Genomic DNA, 17,512 nt, shown 5'->3' with positions numbered 1-17,512 from the left:
TGGTTCACGGAAGTTGTTCTTGAATCAAGTTTTAATCGCATTGTTTTAAATTTAAACGACAGAATCGAGGACATTATACTTCGAGAAGTCTAGTTGCTACATTCAGCATTAAAGTCACCGAGGTATTCACTATTCTATAGAATTCTATTATTAACTATATTCCAATAAATTTCTTAATCCTTACACGGTCTGCTTAAAAACACTTTTTCCTCCATTAAAAATTTTCCAAAAGTTTATAATATATCCTCAGTTGGTTTAATCATTTTTACGTCTTGAATCTACCATTAAAGTTGTGCTCGCGCATAAACACTGCATGTACATTATTATATTACAACTCCCTATGTGACCCTTATAATAGTACTTCTTTTTTTTTTTTTTTAACTGGGTTATTTCAATCGTGAGTCATCTATGCCGTAATCGAAGTGTCGTTCTGTCTGCAAGATTTACACTATATTTAATGACACGTGTGAGAAGCATCATCATTGTGTCTAACAGATCGTCTGACGGCCGCTCGGTGCTCCTCGAGGGAGCGATCTAAAAATATGTGCGTTGGAAAAAGGTACGCGACATTGGCCGAACTATATACGAAACGCTTCCGTTCGAAATTTAATATAATGATATAGACCATTCGAGTCAGTTGAAACTAACTCGAAGCGGTTTACTCTTTGCTAATCATCTATTCACGTGGATAGTATAAGATTGTGATGGTACATGTAATTAATAAAACACGTCGAACCAGAGTGCACCAACAAAAGTTAAAAAGAAACGAATGAATCGAGTGGAGAAAACAGCATGATTTGTTATGGAAATGCATGATTTTGTTACGGTATATTCTGTGTAAATTTTTATAAGTAGTTATCGATAAAATAACTAATATAATAATAAATACTACGACTGTTTACGTTAGAAATTACTTTAAGGCTTTTTAGTAACAGATTTCGAATAGCAGCAGCGAAAGAATTGAACAAAAATAAATTAGTAGTAAAGTAGTTTTATATCGATCTAATTTTATCGAAGTTGATATATTGTTATTTATTCGTTTTATTAATATAGATTAATCTCACCTTGCTGGGCTCCATTTCAATTCACGTAATCCATACGTTTTATTAATCAACAAATCGAAATCTGTCACGCGTTGTGTTCCAAATGGTTTTTAGATTCATTAAAAGAAACAGATTGTTCACTTCGATCGTGACGATTACCACTAAAATCTCAATCCACTTTATTGGCACCAAAAATAATCAGTTCCTCGAACATATAAAAATATAATTCCAGCTTATTTGGTTCATAGTTAAAATAGAATATGTTATTTGAAAGTAATCTCTTTATGGATTTAAATTTCTCATATTCCGTATAAAAAAGAAGTGTTTTAAACCAGCACACTTGTGAAAAGTACGTAAAAATTTCAAACATTCGTTCCTTGACTGTCTACATTTTTTCACGATTAATTTTGAATATTATGCCATTTACTGGAGAATAAGTGCACTTCTTGTTCTCCCACATATGTTTCACCGATTCGCTAACCACATGTAACTTTTATAAAAACACTTCAGGTGTTTAATTATTGATCTCACCCACAAAGAATTTTTAATATTATTTCACAAACAGATATATCAATGTATCATTTTGTGAATACATTGTACAATATGATTAAATATCATATCGTAGTTTTAATAAAATTTCTTTCCATTAGAGTGACACCCCTAACATGAACATTTGATTGGTGGTAAGCTCAGGTATGCACTCGAAGCTAGTTAGCGCTAAACTGCTTCGCTAAGAAAACCCGCATCGTCATTGTGAATGTTAACATTGAAGCTGGTCAATTCTGATCCGATGGCAGATGCCCAAATCTAAAAGGGGTCGAATGTCAAGCTCGTGTTAGGTGTCGCAAGTTCGCACCTGTTTTTCATAGGTTTATGGCCATTCAATCACCTGCTCCATCACTTTTAAGAAAATCTAATTTTCTAAATTATATTATAACAAAATATATAGATATATAGATGTACAGATATATAGATTTTATTTTTATAAGACATTATTTCACTCCAAATTAATTAACTTTCGATATATTCCTGTAAATCGTATAAAATAAGAAAACAAGATAAGATTCTCATTTTCTTTATGCAATTGTACATGGATAGTACACATATATTTAGTACATAAATTTTTTTATGAAACTTCTTCCATTGTGCGTTTGCATAGAGATCAAACATCGAACTTGTTGCAAATGTACATTGAAAGGAGGTTGTATTTAATAATATCTAGTAGAGAAGAAGGTTGGATGGGACGCGGTTAGGGTGGGTCTCACGGAATCTCTGGAAACAGCACGAAATTGCAATTGGGAAGTCTGTAATTCCACAGAAAAAGATGGTTTCTTTATCTGTTTTGACAAATGGGAGAATGGCCATAACTACTATTAAGATATTACACTTAAGTATACATTGCACAAGTAGAAATAAAGGATGCTGTAACTTCGCAGTGTCCGCATGTGAACCATTCTTGTCACTCACATTTTTTATATAAATATACCTCGGACTATTTAGTTGCATCGATAAATAGAAGAAATACTATACTATAACCATTCGTATTATATAAAACTTAAGTTTTATTGTAATTTTTTGTATATTTCATTAGTTTTATTGTATTTTATATTTCAATTTCATTTCAATTTTAGAGTATTGCTGATTAAATAAAGAAATTCCTTAATTTTTATTGAGTAGAGTCAGATGAATTATATCTTCCATTTGAGAGGTAAGAGAGAGAAAGATATACAAGAAAGCTACAGGAAAGAGTGAGACAGATGTTGTCAACCCTGCTTTAGAACCCTTGGCGCTATCTCTGTGAAATGCGCTCAAACTGGTCGCACAGCGTTATCGACAGCGAAGTAAACTACTGAAAGCTATGAGCGCCATCTCTTGGAGGGGTGCTGAAACTAGGCCGGTAATTAGTTTCACTACCCTCCGCAGAGATGGCGCTAGTAGTTCTTGAGTAGTTTACTTCACTGTCGATAACGCTGTGCGACCAGTTTGAGCACTTTTCACAGAGATGGCGCCAGGAGTTCGAGAGAAGGGTCGGCAACATCTGTCTCACTCTTTCCTATAGGTTTCTTATATATCCCTCTCGCTCTTACCTCTAAAGCTCTTACCTCTAAACCTCTAATAATTCATCTGACTCTTTTCATTCGATGAAAATTAAGGAACTTCTTTATTTAATTAACAGTGCTCTCAAATTCTGTACTTAAAATGAGAGAAAGCAGCAAAGAGAAAGAAAGAAAAGCGGAAACGAAGCCAGGAAGGCAATAGATGTGTAATACACGGGGTGATTTACTACTCGTGTGAAGAATTTTTGCAGTTTATATTACATCTGAAAAGCAACAAAAAGTTCACATAAACCTAAATCCGATTTACAAAAATGGCAGAAAATTTTTCTTGCAGCCGTACAAGTGTGAGGAATGGAGTCTTTGGTGTAGCTTCTTTTAGGGATGCATATTGGAGCGGAACAGGACGAAGCTGGAACTGGGAAGTCCATAATTCGACAAAAAAAAGATGATTTTTCCACCGGTTTTGGCAAGTGGGGGGAATTGCCATGGCCACAAATATTAGACTTAAGAAACCATACCTGTCACTGAAGAGAGCCTTACAGGGCTGAGGAAATCTCTGGCTTAGGTCTTGACTGACAGAAATGGTTCACATACGGACACTGCGGAGTTGCAGCATCCTCTATTTCCATTTAATTAATTTAATTAGTAATTATATATATTACTTCACCTGTCTTCGAGTTTCAGGGTAAAATGAGGACTATTATAAGAGCAAATTTATCTTTGCATCAATATTGTTTGTCAATTTCTTGTAGGACTTACGGTTTGTAAGCTGCAATCAATAATATGAGTAAAACTGCTGTTTGGATGAAAAAAAACAAAAATCCCAATTTTCTCTGCAATTTTTGCAAATCGCATTTAGGTTTATATGAACTTTTTTATTTCTTTTGATATGTAGTATCAGCTGTAAAAATTTGTGCAGTGAATCGCTCTGCACATATATGCACACGTTAACAAATTTCTTCAAATGTACACACGTCGAATCTTTTCCCCTAATATAAATTTAATTACTTTCTTTACCAATTATAGTTTTGTGCGATCTTTTTCCAGCACGAATCAACGTTTCAAACTTATTCACGTTTACAAAGTAGTAGGCGAGTCGAAACGTTCTCCAGTAGAGACTCGCCTATTATAAATACAATTAGTGGCTGTATATAAGCGTTTAAACTTTCTCCTACAGAATGGAGAGGCTGTATGAGGAGAATAAAAAAATGTTGTTTCATAGTTGCTTCGGTTTGAAAGCCTTTACTGTACGTGAAGTAAGTGTAAGGTCTTTCACCGGTAGGAAAAGGTTCATGCGGACCTAGCCTCACCTATGTGTTCGTTTTACAACCCTTTTTTTTTATACTGGTATAGTACTGTAAGAGCTTTCTTTCGAACGTTACGTTTTGCTAAATTATATCTTGGCACTGGCGAATATTTAATGGTTTTCTTCAGCGAATATCGTGCCTAATTACGCCCCCTTTATGCTATATATCTTTTTGCGATAAGGTGCGCCCTTTTATGTTGATTTATTTATATTTTCATGTCTACTGTGCGTTGTAGATATCGGGAACGTGTAATTTAATCCCTAAAGCCTAATTACGGACTTAGCATTAAACAGGTTTTAATATATACATAATAGTTTACACTTTTCACTCCAGTGTTTCAGTATCCTTTCTTCTCCATATGTTCTAGTTGCACCAGACATACTGACGTTTAATTTCAAATGTTGAGAAGTTTCGCAAAACTGGAACGTTTACGCGCGAATCAAAGTAGATTTTAATGCGATTTTAACCAATGCAAACATTTTTATACATGTTTCGTTAATGGAAAGCATAGAGTTAGTTAATGCCGTTGCGCTTTGTTCTTTTTATTAGCTTATGCCAAACATGAAAAAAATAAAGAAGAAAAAATGTTCTTAGTGTCTTTATACTCCGTGGGAAACATTTTCGAATCTAAAATAAAATGATTTATAAAATAAGTAAAAAATAGTATGACTATAGAAGGTATCCACATTATCGTCCGAGTTTTGGAATGTTAAATTTCTTCATAGCGTCATTAGGTGGCTCTGCTATCATTGTTTTAGTATTTGTATAAAATAAATTTTGTGTGCGTTTACATTTGTATTTAGCGTGAATAAGATTAATACGCGCTACTTTTTTATTTTGTATGATTCAAATTAGCTGTGCGTTATCAGTGTCATTGGCTAAGCTAATATACGATCTATTACAAATATGAATGTTAGGAAATATTTGAACATTATTGTAATAAGGTAAAATGAAAGTATTTACTTACTATGATTGCATATATAATTATACATTTTTAATTAATTGCAATATAATTTAACTACATTTCTGTTACGAAATTTTACTTTTAATGTATCAATCAATACCATATACATGCTCACTGTATGATTTTTAAGTTTGTAAAATTCTAATAAAAACAACACTATAATAATAGCATGTGTATGTACGCGTGTGTGCGTATTAACATTTATTATTATCTCAAGGTAGAACATTTTTTTTTATTTGCATATGAAAGCTTATACTTATTCATCTCTCATCATATCAAGAATTTCAGAGCGAAAGACATAGTTGTGCGCGCATGCGCTGCCTAGCGACTGTAATTCAAACTAAGCTCATATCTGGAATTTAAACTTTCATGTAAAATAATATTTTATTTCATAGTTGTACTTAACAGTACATTTTCGCTATAGTATAAAATGTAGAGTTTTTGCTATGAAATAGTAACAAAAATCTTTTAAAGCTTAGTGTTTATCTAGATAAATTTCTTTTTAAGAGGAGGAACTACTCTATTTATAGCTATTCGAAACCTACTTTTTCGTTATGTATACAAACGAATAAACATAATGTTAATAGTGAAATAAGAGCAGTAAATATATTTAATATATATAGTAATATATAAATTACTAAATCTTGTTCGTTTTGAGTTGTTCAACATCTTTTATGATGTTACGAATCTCTCCCCATTAAATTTAAGTTTTTTATGGTAATGATAATCACATTATATGAATCTCGTCTAAATATCTAATTGTATCGTAGCATTTTGTTTAAAAATTGTATCATGGAATAGCATAAGATATTTTAAATAATAGATTTGTACAATTAAATGTTACAATTCTTTAATTAACAATCGATAGGTTCTAAATTTTTAATGGTATGTATTAAATGTATTATAGCAGTCAATTTTCGTAAGTCTTGGAATCTTAGACACTTAATAATAATTTTATATGTCATAATTTTTAAATAATATGCTTTCTCTTACTCTTTTCAGGAGGATGCATATTTTCTACTTTCAATGATTGGCCGCTTCAGTTTACAGTGGCAATGAACAATCTCACACGGAGAACCAATTTGTAAGACCATTTATTACTGTCTCCAGTCGATAAATATGCAATGAAGTTCGAAAGGCGGGATTTTTACTTGAAATTTTTAATTCTGCGGTCTAGAAAGCATTGAAGTTATTTCGTAATTTATAAAATTTAAAAATGTGCATATGAGTTATATATATATAAAACATCGAAGCTTAAGCATCAAAATACAAGGCACTATTAAAATTACATTTAAATTGGTTCAACCTATCGATCGTGTCGATACTCCAATACTGAATTCAGGCATTTAAATATAATAGCAAATACTTCGACCTTTTCATTTTCAAATACCGACATAAACTCTTTCATTTGATGTTCAGAAAATAATTTTTTTAAATAAAAGGAATATTTAGACGTATACGTGCCTTAACCATGATATGAAATCAACATTTATCACAATGGTTGGACCATGAAGAAAATTCTGAACATTGTAGGTAACAGTTCTGGCAACAATATTGCAAGGCTCGAATCGACGTGCACGACGTCTCGTAAGAGCAGGAGAGCGGAACTCGAACTGTCTTCTCCTTCTATTTGTCAGACTGTGCTCTCATTTGCTGGCTCTTGCGTCCCTCTACGACTCTCTTTTTCTGTCGCTTTCCTCTCTGTCGATATCTATATACATACGTGTTGTTCTGTCTTTGTCTAGCTTACGTCATGTATATATACATCACACCTCTCTGTCACCCTTCTTCAATAGGGTGAGATCGAGCCACGGACGTATCCGACAGGATTGGACCAGCCTCTGACGTCATTGCGTGGACCGACGTATCTCGTCGACGATTGTCGAAAGCATGCTGTTCTCGCGCCTCTATAGCATATCCACCTACAGCAATCAGCGGCAAATTCAAACACATGATAAAGTTTGATTTCTCTTGTACGGCACTAATAGAACGGTACTTTTTCTCGTGCTTGGCACAACCATACATTTACTATCGATTGAAAGATTCATTTCTTGATTCCAGCAGAGCGGTCGATCCACAAAATTTTTTAAACTTCCATAAAATCTAAATTTCTCAGGCAGAAGAACTACGAAGAGCACACAGGCTGGTATGAAAGTGGGATGCAAAGAAAAAAAATGAAAGAATTATTAATTTCGTTCATGAAGGCGAAGTCCTGGTGTTTTAAATATGGATTTTTACGGGTCGTATATTCTTTATATATGTATATACATATATACATATGTATTCATCTCGGTTTTCTTGTGTGTACGTATCCCCTCGTTTCTCACGTACCATCTACCTTATTGCCTGTATTCTTCGTGCTACACAGAGGTCATAATATGCTTTATAAAATGTTAATTCAATTACTCTTACTGTTTATTCATATAACTGTTTGACATGATTTATTATGTAGGTCTCACCCTCTTACCTTTCGATCATGCAACTAAAAAAATTATGTTTCAGGCAATGAAGATCACGTCTCTTGAGTAAAAAGACGAAGAAGCATTGACTTCCTGAAGTAATAAAAACACTTTGAACGTTAGCTGAAATATCTCATCTCAAGAAGCGGCACGTCGTTATTCCCCAAGTTTCCTGTTAAATTTTGAACATAGCTGAATCATTTCCAAGGCAAGTCTTCTTCATACTTTCCCTCGATGTTAAATTATTTAATTGCACGTTGTTTCTTTTTAACCGCTACACGATGTTACATCGGTTAAGACATAAGGTTCCCGAAAGAGAACAATAATCGACCTCGCTCAAGATGAATGACATCGAAGTCTGCGTAAGCGGCTACGTGCTCCGATGCCGAGGAACATCAGCAAGGGCGCTAGCCACAGAAAACAGTAGAGGTTAGGTACGGTACGGCCAGGACGGTGCGTTCCAGGCAGTGGAGAGAAGAGTACCCGGAGAGAGCACCCGGGACGGGTAGGTAGGTATACATAGGTAGGTAGAGCGCAGAGGCAGACGAGAAGAGACGACCGCTTGAAATCCCTTTCTCCTTCCCGCCTTTCCTGCCTGCTTCTCTCTACCGCCCGTCCGCCATGCCACTACGAGCGAGCGAACGTACAGCTAGGCCGGGACAGTCCTGTAGCCCATTTGGCATTTCCCCAGCTATAGCGGCGGTCCTGTAGCCCATCGTTGTTATCGTCCCGCAGCTGCATAAAGTCGGCTCTACCTCCCCTTACCCCTCTGACCCTCACCCATACCGACGACCGACCGCCCGTCCACTCCCCTCCTCGTTCTGTTTCGCTCACCTCGCTGTTCAACATCTACGCCTCTTCCTCTCTCTCTCTCTCTTTCTCTCTCCCTCTCTTTCTCTCTCCCTTTCTCTCTTTCCATGCTTCCCTCTCTCACCAGCTTGCCGACCTGATCGTGTTGCCCTCCTTCCTCCCCCCAGTCGTACTGACGCTTCGACCAATCCCCTTCCTTGTCGCCTCGTGAGCTCTCGTTGTCCGCCGTTCACTTCTCTCTCCCACGAGCCTGCCAGCCTGACGTTTCTCCCACCATATTCCTACACCACTACCAACGTTCCCTTATTCTACATCGTTACCGCTAACTCACGCGCATACACACACGCACACATCGTCAGCATTGGTACCACGTTTCTACAGCGACGCAATGGTGGCGCCGCCAGACAGGGACGCCTCGAAACGTTTCCAACCTTCCCCTCTTCACCCGTCTGATCCAAGTCCATGTACCGGCGACGACGCCTGATGCTGCCGTGCTGCGGTATATACTCGCGCGTACCGTCCTTGTCGTTCTATCGATTCCCTCCGTCCTTCCGCTCTCACCGAACCTCTTCTCATCCTACTCGTCATGTACCCCCTCTTTTGCTGTTCTATCTCTCTCTCTCTCTCTCTCTCTCCGCGTCCCACTGGCAGTCAACTTGCCTGTCTGCTTGCCTGGCCTACCTGACTGCCTGCCTGCCTTGCTCGTTTACTTACTTGCTTGCATGCTAGTCTGCCTGCTAGGTTGCTAGCCTGCTTGCTTGGCCTGCCTGCTTCGTTCATCCTCTACGTCGGTAACCTTGGTGGAGAATAACCCGCCGTTCAATTCAAGGAATTATGACGGCCCCTTGATTTTCTCTTTTTCCATTTGCTAGCCCCTCTTTCTCGTTCTTTGTCACTAGTTTTCTTCTTTATCTCTCCTTCTTTTTGACTTGGAGGCGAACAGAGAGCGTAGCCGGTCTTGTCCTTTGCTCGTTCGAGCTCATTCGTGCTGATATTTACACGCCTGTGGGTCCCGCGCAGCGCGCGACGCCATTACGAGGGCCTCTAGCAATGATGTTGTTCGATATACAAAGCAACTTCTACACCGAAGACTGTCTCCGAGATATGATTATGAACAAACATTTTTAAATTACCTTCGAACATCTTCAATTTGTAGAACGAGTAATACGCGAGGCGTGACAAAGGAAACGTACAATTTTGACGTTGTGGTGATCCGGAAGAGGTACTCGTCGGAAATTACGAAAACAGCGCCATCATTCGACGATGGCGCGCGCGAATAGTCGGATGCGTTTCGAGGTTAAACCGTTGCAAAACATTCTCGTTACTCGAGTCGATATTTTCGATTGAACAATTCGAGAAGAGTTTGCACGTACGATTTACGGGCACTGGCTTTATTCATTAATCAATTTGGTTACGTAACATTTCCAGATAGTAATGAATGGCAGCCAACCGAATTAGAGGTTATTCAAAGAAACTATGTTTGAAATCAACGAACATTAAGGAACACAAGAAACGTTTAATAGCGAGTATGTCGTTCAATTATTAATTATAAATGCTTTATGTTCAATATTATTATTGCTTTATAAAAGTTCTTGTCTAATCAAATTTACCGCTACCTTGCTTGAACCTATTTAACTTGCACTGTTTTTTTCTTTTTCTTTTACTATATTACAAATACGTTTGATTTACAGTTTGTCCATTATCTTGACATGTATGCGAGTAAAAATACCAGTTACGCACGAAGCATTAACAGGAAGCGTGGAATTCAACATACATGCATAGATTGATATTACGTCCAAATGCTAGTAAAACGTAAGCGCATTTATCCTTTCTATACGAAACCTGTAGCATGATGAAATTTCCACTTAATTAGATAGAATGGAAAGTTAGTTTTGTTAATTTTAATTGTAATCGGAAAATAATGACGCAATTTCATCGCGCACATGTTTATATGTATATATGTGCGCACGGTTGCTCTTAGTACAGACGGACTGCTCGTATGGATTTCAAGCAATAGGTACGTTAATTTTTGGTACTTTTACAGGTAACTGCATTGGCGTAACCAATGATCGATCGGCTGGAAACCTCCATAACGATATCGAGCAGAATTAACCCTTCAGATACTCTCCGTATGTCTCGTGGGTCCTTCAGTCACTTGAAATTATCGGCGAATACGGTGAGTAATTGCACTTTCAATTGGTAACTTATTAAACCCGTCGCATCTCGTTTGTTACGTTCGCATTTTTACTCCGTTATTGAAATCCACCACGAATTTTATTTCGCTTCAAAATTCAAACGTTGAACATTCATTTTCCCAAGAATGTTTGAACTTTTTACGTTTTCTTCATTTGACAGCTTTTTTCTGACTTCCGTACAAACATCGGAAAATCGTGTTTTAATTGACTACAATTGGAAGTGAAGCATTAAAAGATTTCTAAAGCGTCCTATTACATTTTACGAGCAACGTCTAAAGTTGTTTTACTATTGCCGATATTGAGGTTACGTGGTGCGCAGTTCAACGCTGGCTATTACCAGCATTTTAGTGCGCTTGTTATTTTGTTTGTCTGGTGAACGCGCATAGAAATAGCGAGCGTCGGAACCTTTTTTTTTTACGCGATCTTGACCTTTCAACGAAACGATCGTCCCTCTCCTCCCTTTACTGCGTTCCTCTCTCGGTCCTACCCGGGTCGGTTCATAGGGTAGAGGATGTAGGATGTCGTTCGCGCGATATCAGTGTCAGTCACTTGTTGAATGTCGGCCAGTATGTACGGATGAGCATCCGGCGTGCGTCCTTGCAGTGTTTTTCACTGCAGCCGTGCGCATTTCTCCTCCTCGTTCGTCTGAGGTGTTGCACGACGCCTGGTAAACCCGGGTCGCCGTATAAATACCGGTGAACAAGATTTTCAGAGGGAACCAGCCTGTGGAACAGAAATAATTTTGTTGACGAAAATCGTTGGTCGTTATGATATTTAATCAATTTGACACAAACTTTATGTCGCTTGAGCAGGAGTATCACAGTTTCTATATAGTAATTCAGATTAATGTTCAAACACACCCAGTGTAACTTCTATTTCGAAGCTTTATATTTGAGGAGATGTGTACGATTTATTTATGTTAAAAAAAAGCTGAAAATGTTGGTTGTGACATTTTTATCAAGTAATAAACACGGGTGCGTTAATAATTCTTTAAACTGTCTCGAGTAGCAAGATTAATGCCCGGATTATTCACCAAAACTAATCACGATTTTACGCTAATGTATTTCGAGGGATGACTCGGTGGGATCGTTATTAATTGATTTCGAGAACGGATCGACCGCAAATTTATCCCGGGGTAGACGTAATTCGGGCTCCTGAAATTGAATCAAGACCGCGGCGCGTTCTATTTTTGCGTTCGCATGGCGAACGCATCGAGTTTCCGTGTACGTCGCCCCGGACGGAACGCATCGAGTTATTACACGGTTCAGGAGGACGTTGTCAGGAGGATGATGTCTCTTTGATGCTCGTCTCGCAACGTTACATCGATGACGAGGAACGCGAGGGATTTTACAGCTGGAGAGACGTAGTCGAATCCGTGGTCGATTTTACGATCGCGGTGACGATTCCGGTCTTTATTGTGCGAATTAAATCTATACCCTAGTGTTCGCGCGAGGGAGTACTTTATTCAATTTGTGGAGGATTCCGTGACGGAATTCCTGTTCCGTCGTATGTGTAATATGTGTTTACGTAAGAGAGATTTTGACAGACGCGTAGCTCGATTCGATACTGACTTAATTAGCCCAAAAGCTCACAGCTCGCGCGAGCACTGTGTTGCAACGTTAATTGTTAATGCGTGCAATCAGTCCCCGTCATTTATTGGAAAATCTCAGACGCGACACTTAATTTAAACAAGTTTTATGAATATTTTATAAAGTTCGCTGTGCACTCTCGCTGAGAAGTATTAGGATGATTGTTTAATTATAATAAAATAGATCAATATTATGTTAGTGTAATAAGCGAATCGAATGTCTCATCAGTAACTTGTATAAAAGTTAACTTGTAATAATTTATATTATATTTCGTATCTCTTCGTATTTTAAGAATATCAATTTACAACATACAAAATGTTCATATTTCCAATTAAGATATTTCGTTCTCTTCAAAGGCAATTTAATTAACTAGAGCTTTCACGATTTTTATAATTCAAATAATTATATCTCCTCGTCACAGAAAAATCGTTAAGCTTTGAGCTTCGTCCCCGTAGAATATATAGAAATCCTTGGATTTGATAAATTTTAAAAAAGGTATTCCCTACAGGTCGTTTTTTGAGGAAAACACGCTCGTCTTTTGAACAAATGATTAATCAAATTGTTTAAGTAACGGGAAGAATTGCGTTCATTTTTTAAGATTCGCAGAATATCGTGTAATGAAATTTCATTTAGCTTTTCCATGTTGTATGCGTATGAATATTATTACGAGGGAAGGTAAAACTTTCTATTGTTAATGTTAGTTGTTTTCTACCTCGACAAAAGCATAGCGTACTTCGATCCTTATTTAAAAGAGAGGAACATTGCAGGAACTTTGACCATAAATATGACTCGTGAGTCACGTTCCAAGGAATACTTCATAGATTGCAACATAATGAATTTCAAAACTGTCTGAAAGAACCTAAAATTTAAAGAGACAAACAACTCGTATCTTTTCATTTCATAACATAGTATAATAAATAAAACTTATGCAATATGTATATCTTCTCTTGCTCTACACAAATAAGAGGAAATAATATATGGTTGACTCGGAAATTTGTATCAAATATTTATACATAGACAATATCGACAACAATAGCGGAAATATAATAGACGATACGTAGACAAAGAAATCGATATCACATTGTTATTATTCACATTTACAAATTAATAACATATGAATGGTCTACAATTGAGTTAAAGGAAGAAATCTTAACAAACATTACAATTTGGAGTCTAGATTATCCAATATCCGATGACAATGATCATAACACAATGGACCAACTATTTAATTAGGGCAATTTTTACATGAACAATATCGATACAATATATATCACGGTACAACGGATCGAGCGAGTACTTGATTGAAATAATCGTGACAGACGCTCGCCAATATACACCACGATAGCCTATCCTGTTATCGAACACAACACTAATACACTCGAGATACTCGCGATGATTAAACTCCTGAATCGAGTACTCTATCGGAGAACAGAGAATCGCGCGGGAGCAAAGCGCATTGTGCTTGAAAGAAAAAGGAGGCAGCTTTTTTAGCTAGTTACGGAAACCTTTGTTGGGCGTTTTGTAGGTACAAGGTGGCTTAACCGCGGTTTTAAAGGATTCTATTGTCGCGGGGGGTTGCGCTTATTTGCAGAAGTCGACCTTACCCCCAACTCCTCTGTTTTTTCAAGGTATACCTGCGTAGACAGGACGAGAAGGGTCTGCGTAGCACAAGCTCGACTTTAATGTGACCTCATGACCCCTTGAAAGGAGACAACCTCTCCTCTGAACTAGAATTTTGATCTCTTGTTCGACAGAAGTGATGGGTTTGAAGGGGATGATTTTTAGTTGTCGACGCGAGATGTTCATAGATTTCTAGGATTATTATTTTGCTGAGATTAGCATAGGGTGGGCATGGATCTTTGAACGGAGCGAACTTTCACTCCATAGGTTTTTATTTTTGTTAGCAGAAAGTGAGATTCGTGAAAAGGGGTAGAATTTACATTTGTGAATTTTCTCCAAACGAAAGTTAAGCATTCAACAATGCAACAACTTGTAAGAATGTGGAATACACATGGAATTTCCCAACTTCATTGCCGTTTTTGTGCTTCACGTGTTGGTAAAATATATTAGCATTTAAATTATGACAAACAACGACTTCCATTTAAGCAAATGATCTCATTATTTATTACTTCAGCATTGAAACTTTGCGAAACGATCAGTCGAAAACTACTTGTTGAATTCGAAGTTATTCTTCCCGAAAGGGGACGAATATTTATTGGTTTGAAATAAATTAACCAACCATTAGACGCATTTTTCTCTCGAACGGAAAACGCGTAGTTCTCTATTGAATTTTTCTGTTGGAAAGCAACGATTTCGTGCTCAGACGGGCCTAAGCTCGACCTACCTGAAGTGCAGGGGTCGCACTTTACTCCGAAGTATGGCCGCCCACTGGCAGTAGTAGCCCAAGTTCAGAGCCGAGTTCAAACAGGTCTGAACCCTCGGCCCCATGGCCCATTATCCGGCAAGGGCCTTGGAAATTCCTTTAGCCTGTGGAATTGGTGGAGACGAAACTTTCTGTCCCCGTATCCGGTACGGTTCTGGTCGGCTCTAAGCTTCGACTCAAAAGACGCTTCACGTGTATCTATGTTGGGGAGTATGCGTAAGCCTTCTTCTTGGCCTCGCCTTTTTTATCCCGAAAAGAACGCATCGCCCTTGGTCAATCGAAGAACACAGCGGTGCAGTTGGTGTAATTTAAATTTAGCTTCCTTTTAAATTCTACATTAATAACCTGCGTGTGTATTTAGACATTTGTATTGAGAGGTACAAGTGATCGTTGATCCTTGAGTGAAAGGGTAGAATGGGTTGAAACGCTTTCTGAGTCGTTGAGTAGCTTTGGAGAAATTACGTGGACTTTGTCTTTTTTGGATTCTGAATAAGAACAGTACAGGGTGTTTGTCCAGTTTCGCGAGAAATTTTAAGAAATAATTCTAAGGTGCAAAGTAAATTTATTGTAAGACAGAGATGAAGAATTCACATTTCATGCTTCGTATTTGAGAAGAACTTAAGATACTCTTTACGTATATCTTTATGATAAGAGCACATAAGCCAGTGCAACGGGTACTGGCAACCATAGAGAATTGCATCACATCTTGCATTGTCTTACAAATATCTACCACTGTGAATTGCACGCTCGCTTGAATTTTCAATGTCGTTATTGTAAAAAAACGAAGCCTCAATTGTAGTTTTATTATTCTTCATTTTCATCTCACGCTAGTTTCTAAAGTCATCTCGTAAAATTTCTGCCAAAATTTTTGAATTACATACACCTATTAATACGTATAACAAGTATGGTGTACTTCAGTGATATCAAAATATAAAAAGTTATATTATTCCGAATATACATAAAATATTCTTACGTTGAGTTAAAAATAATTCAGCTATTTAAAGAAAAACGTAGCTTGAACGCCACTTATTTACCTTCAGTGCGCACAATCTGAATAATATGGAAAAATAACGCGAGCTGCTACGCAATTATTCTATCCGCCACAGCAATCAACAGCTAAGGATCATTTGCGGCTACGACTGGCAGATTTACATAGGCGTTAAACGACGCTTTATCAACCCATCCCATCGTCGAAAACTTAGAGTGCTTAGCGTTGATGCAAAAGACGCGCTCGCTTATCACTGTGCAAACGTTTGCGCGCGAACCGAGAATCTAGGACGCGGAACGTGGAGAAAAAAAAAGTCACGCGTATCACTGTACTGACTGTACTTGCTACGCCTTAGTGAGTATTACGTAGCGACTACCTGTTTCTTATGTAACGCGTCGCCGTAGTTGTGTCCTAGGAATCTAAAATAGATATTGAACGGGCCTCTCCACAATAAGCGGTAGGAATAACGCGCGCGAGAATTAACAAGCCACGATTTTGTTTTATCAGCTCCCAAGCAGGTTCCGTTCCAAATTTCTTATTTATTTCGGAACACGTTCAACTGAATTCGATTTTATGCTGGCATTCCTCTTGAAAAATTACAATAGAATATAACGGATAAATATTTAATCTCATATTAGATGGCACATAGTTGCGTACCCCTGCTTTTTCGTGAATCGTTCATTTTTACGCGATCGCACGCATTAGGGTCAGTAGGGTGCACCATTTTCTGTGTCACCATCTTGATTCATTACGCAGGAATGCCCGATTCGTGACTGGAGGTCGTTAACACGGAAACCTGTCCACACCTCTGATGAATTATTACATTTTTTCCCATAATTGGGGGGCTCGTTTCGGCATTCCACGCAATGCATACGAAATGCGTTTGGTACAGTTGGAAAAATAAGAAGAAAATATACACGTCAATGTGGAAATAATTTATCAAGTGTCGTATGGGATGTTTCTGATTGAAAAAAATTCAATGGTCATTGTATTCCATTAAAAGGTAAATGTTTCTAATTTGCCACGAATTATTAATGAAAGTGTAGATATGCAATTATGGAAATTCTCTTTTCTTCCTCCTATATATTTATTAAATTGTTCAGTGTGAGGGTGAAACATTTTTATATTTGTATTTAGTGACACTTATCATTGGATTTGTTAGAAATTCTTCTTAATCTGTCAGCAATATTCGAGTCGAACGTCTGACTGAGGGTGAGGACGTAAATCCGAAATGTACTTGTAATTTGCAAAGACCAAGATTAAGAAGAGGGGAAAAAATGAATGCAGGAATGAAAGAATCGCCGTTCTTCGTCATGCTTAACCGCGGAAATTTTTCAGGAGCACTTTCTGGGTCAGAGAATTTTCTTTCCGGGCTTATTCGCGAGACGCGGTAATTGCGTTGCAGTCAAAAAGTCAATTTAATTAAGGAACAACGAGCAGTTGATGTAAGGCGACAAGGCGGCGGGATCGTTAAAAAAAAGAAACCTTTAAATTTTCTTAGAAGCTACTTTAACTCCTCAATTTCCTGCCAATAATATCGTTCACCCCTTTCTCTTGCGACATTCATCCCGCAAAGTTTTCTCATCGGGATACCAAAAGATAACGATATTTCTCCGTCGAATTTAATTTCAGCAGATAGAGCTACTTTAAATTACAATTGAATTAATAATATCGACACAATCATCGAATCATAGCCACAACAGAGTAATGCTCTATA

The 17,512-nt window shown here is 37.5% G+C and overlaps 2 long non-coding RNA genes across 4 annotated transcripts in view; one reads left to right on the top strand and one right to left on the bottom strand.

Annotated features, from left to right (window-relative positions):
- Nucleotides 1-6,360: 6,360 nt before the first annotated feature.
- LOC143422820 (uncharacterized) lies at nucleotides 6,361-7,857 on the bottom strand. Of its 3 annotated transcripts, none has more exons than XR_013101761.1 (3): nucleotides 7,648-7,857; nucleotides 6,661-7,514; nucleotides 6,361-6,544 (listed from the first exon to the last, which is right to left on the bottom strand). It is a non-coding gene; the product is annotated as an uncharacterized LOC143422820 (long non-coding RNA). The 3 variants fall into 3 exon arrangements; XR_013101762.1 differs by having other exon boundaries at nucleotides 6,678-7,514; XR_013101763.1 differs by having other exon boundaries at nucleotides 6,661-7,293.
- A 2,106-nt stretch (nucleotides 7,858-9,963) lies between these two features.
- Nucleotides 9,964-17,512, top strand: part of LOC143422634 (uncharacterized) — a 153,229-nt gene continuing 145,680 nt past the window's right edge. The window contains exons 1-3 of the long non-coding RNA XR_013101747.1: nucleotides 9,964-10,166; nucleotides 10,332-10,452; nucleotides 10,685-10,816. This is a non-coding gene — a long non-coding RNA (uncharacterized LOC143422634). The remainder of the gene's footprint in view (nucleotides 10,167-10,331; nucleotides 10,453-10,684; nucleotides 10,817-17,512) is intronic.

This window comes from Xylocopa sonorina, chromosome 4 (genome assembly GCF_050948175.1).
Source record: "Xylocopa sonorina isolate GNS202 chromosome 4, iyXylSono1_principal, whole genome shotgun sequence".
Classification (NCBI taxonomy): domain Eukaryota; kingdom Metazoa; phylum Arthropoda; class Insecta; order Hymenoptera; family Apidae; genus Xylocopa; species Xylocopa sonorina.
Note: the sequence above shows the minus strand (reverse complement) of the source record. Positions and strands in the feature narration are given on the sequence as shown.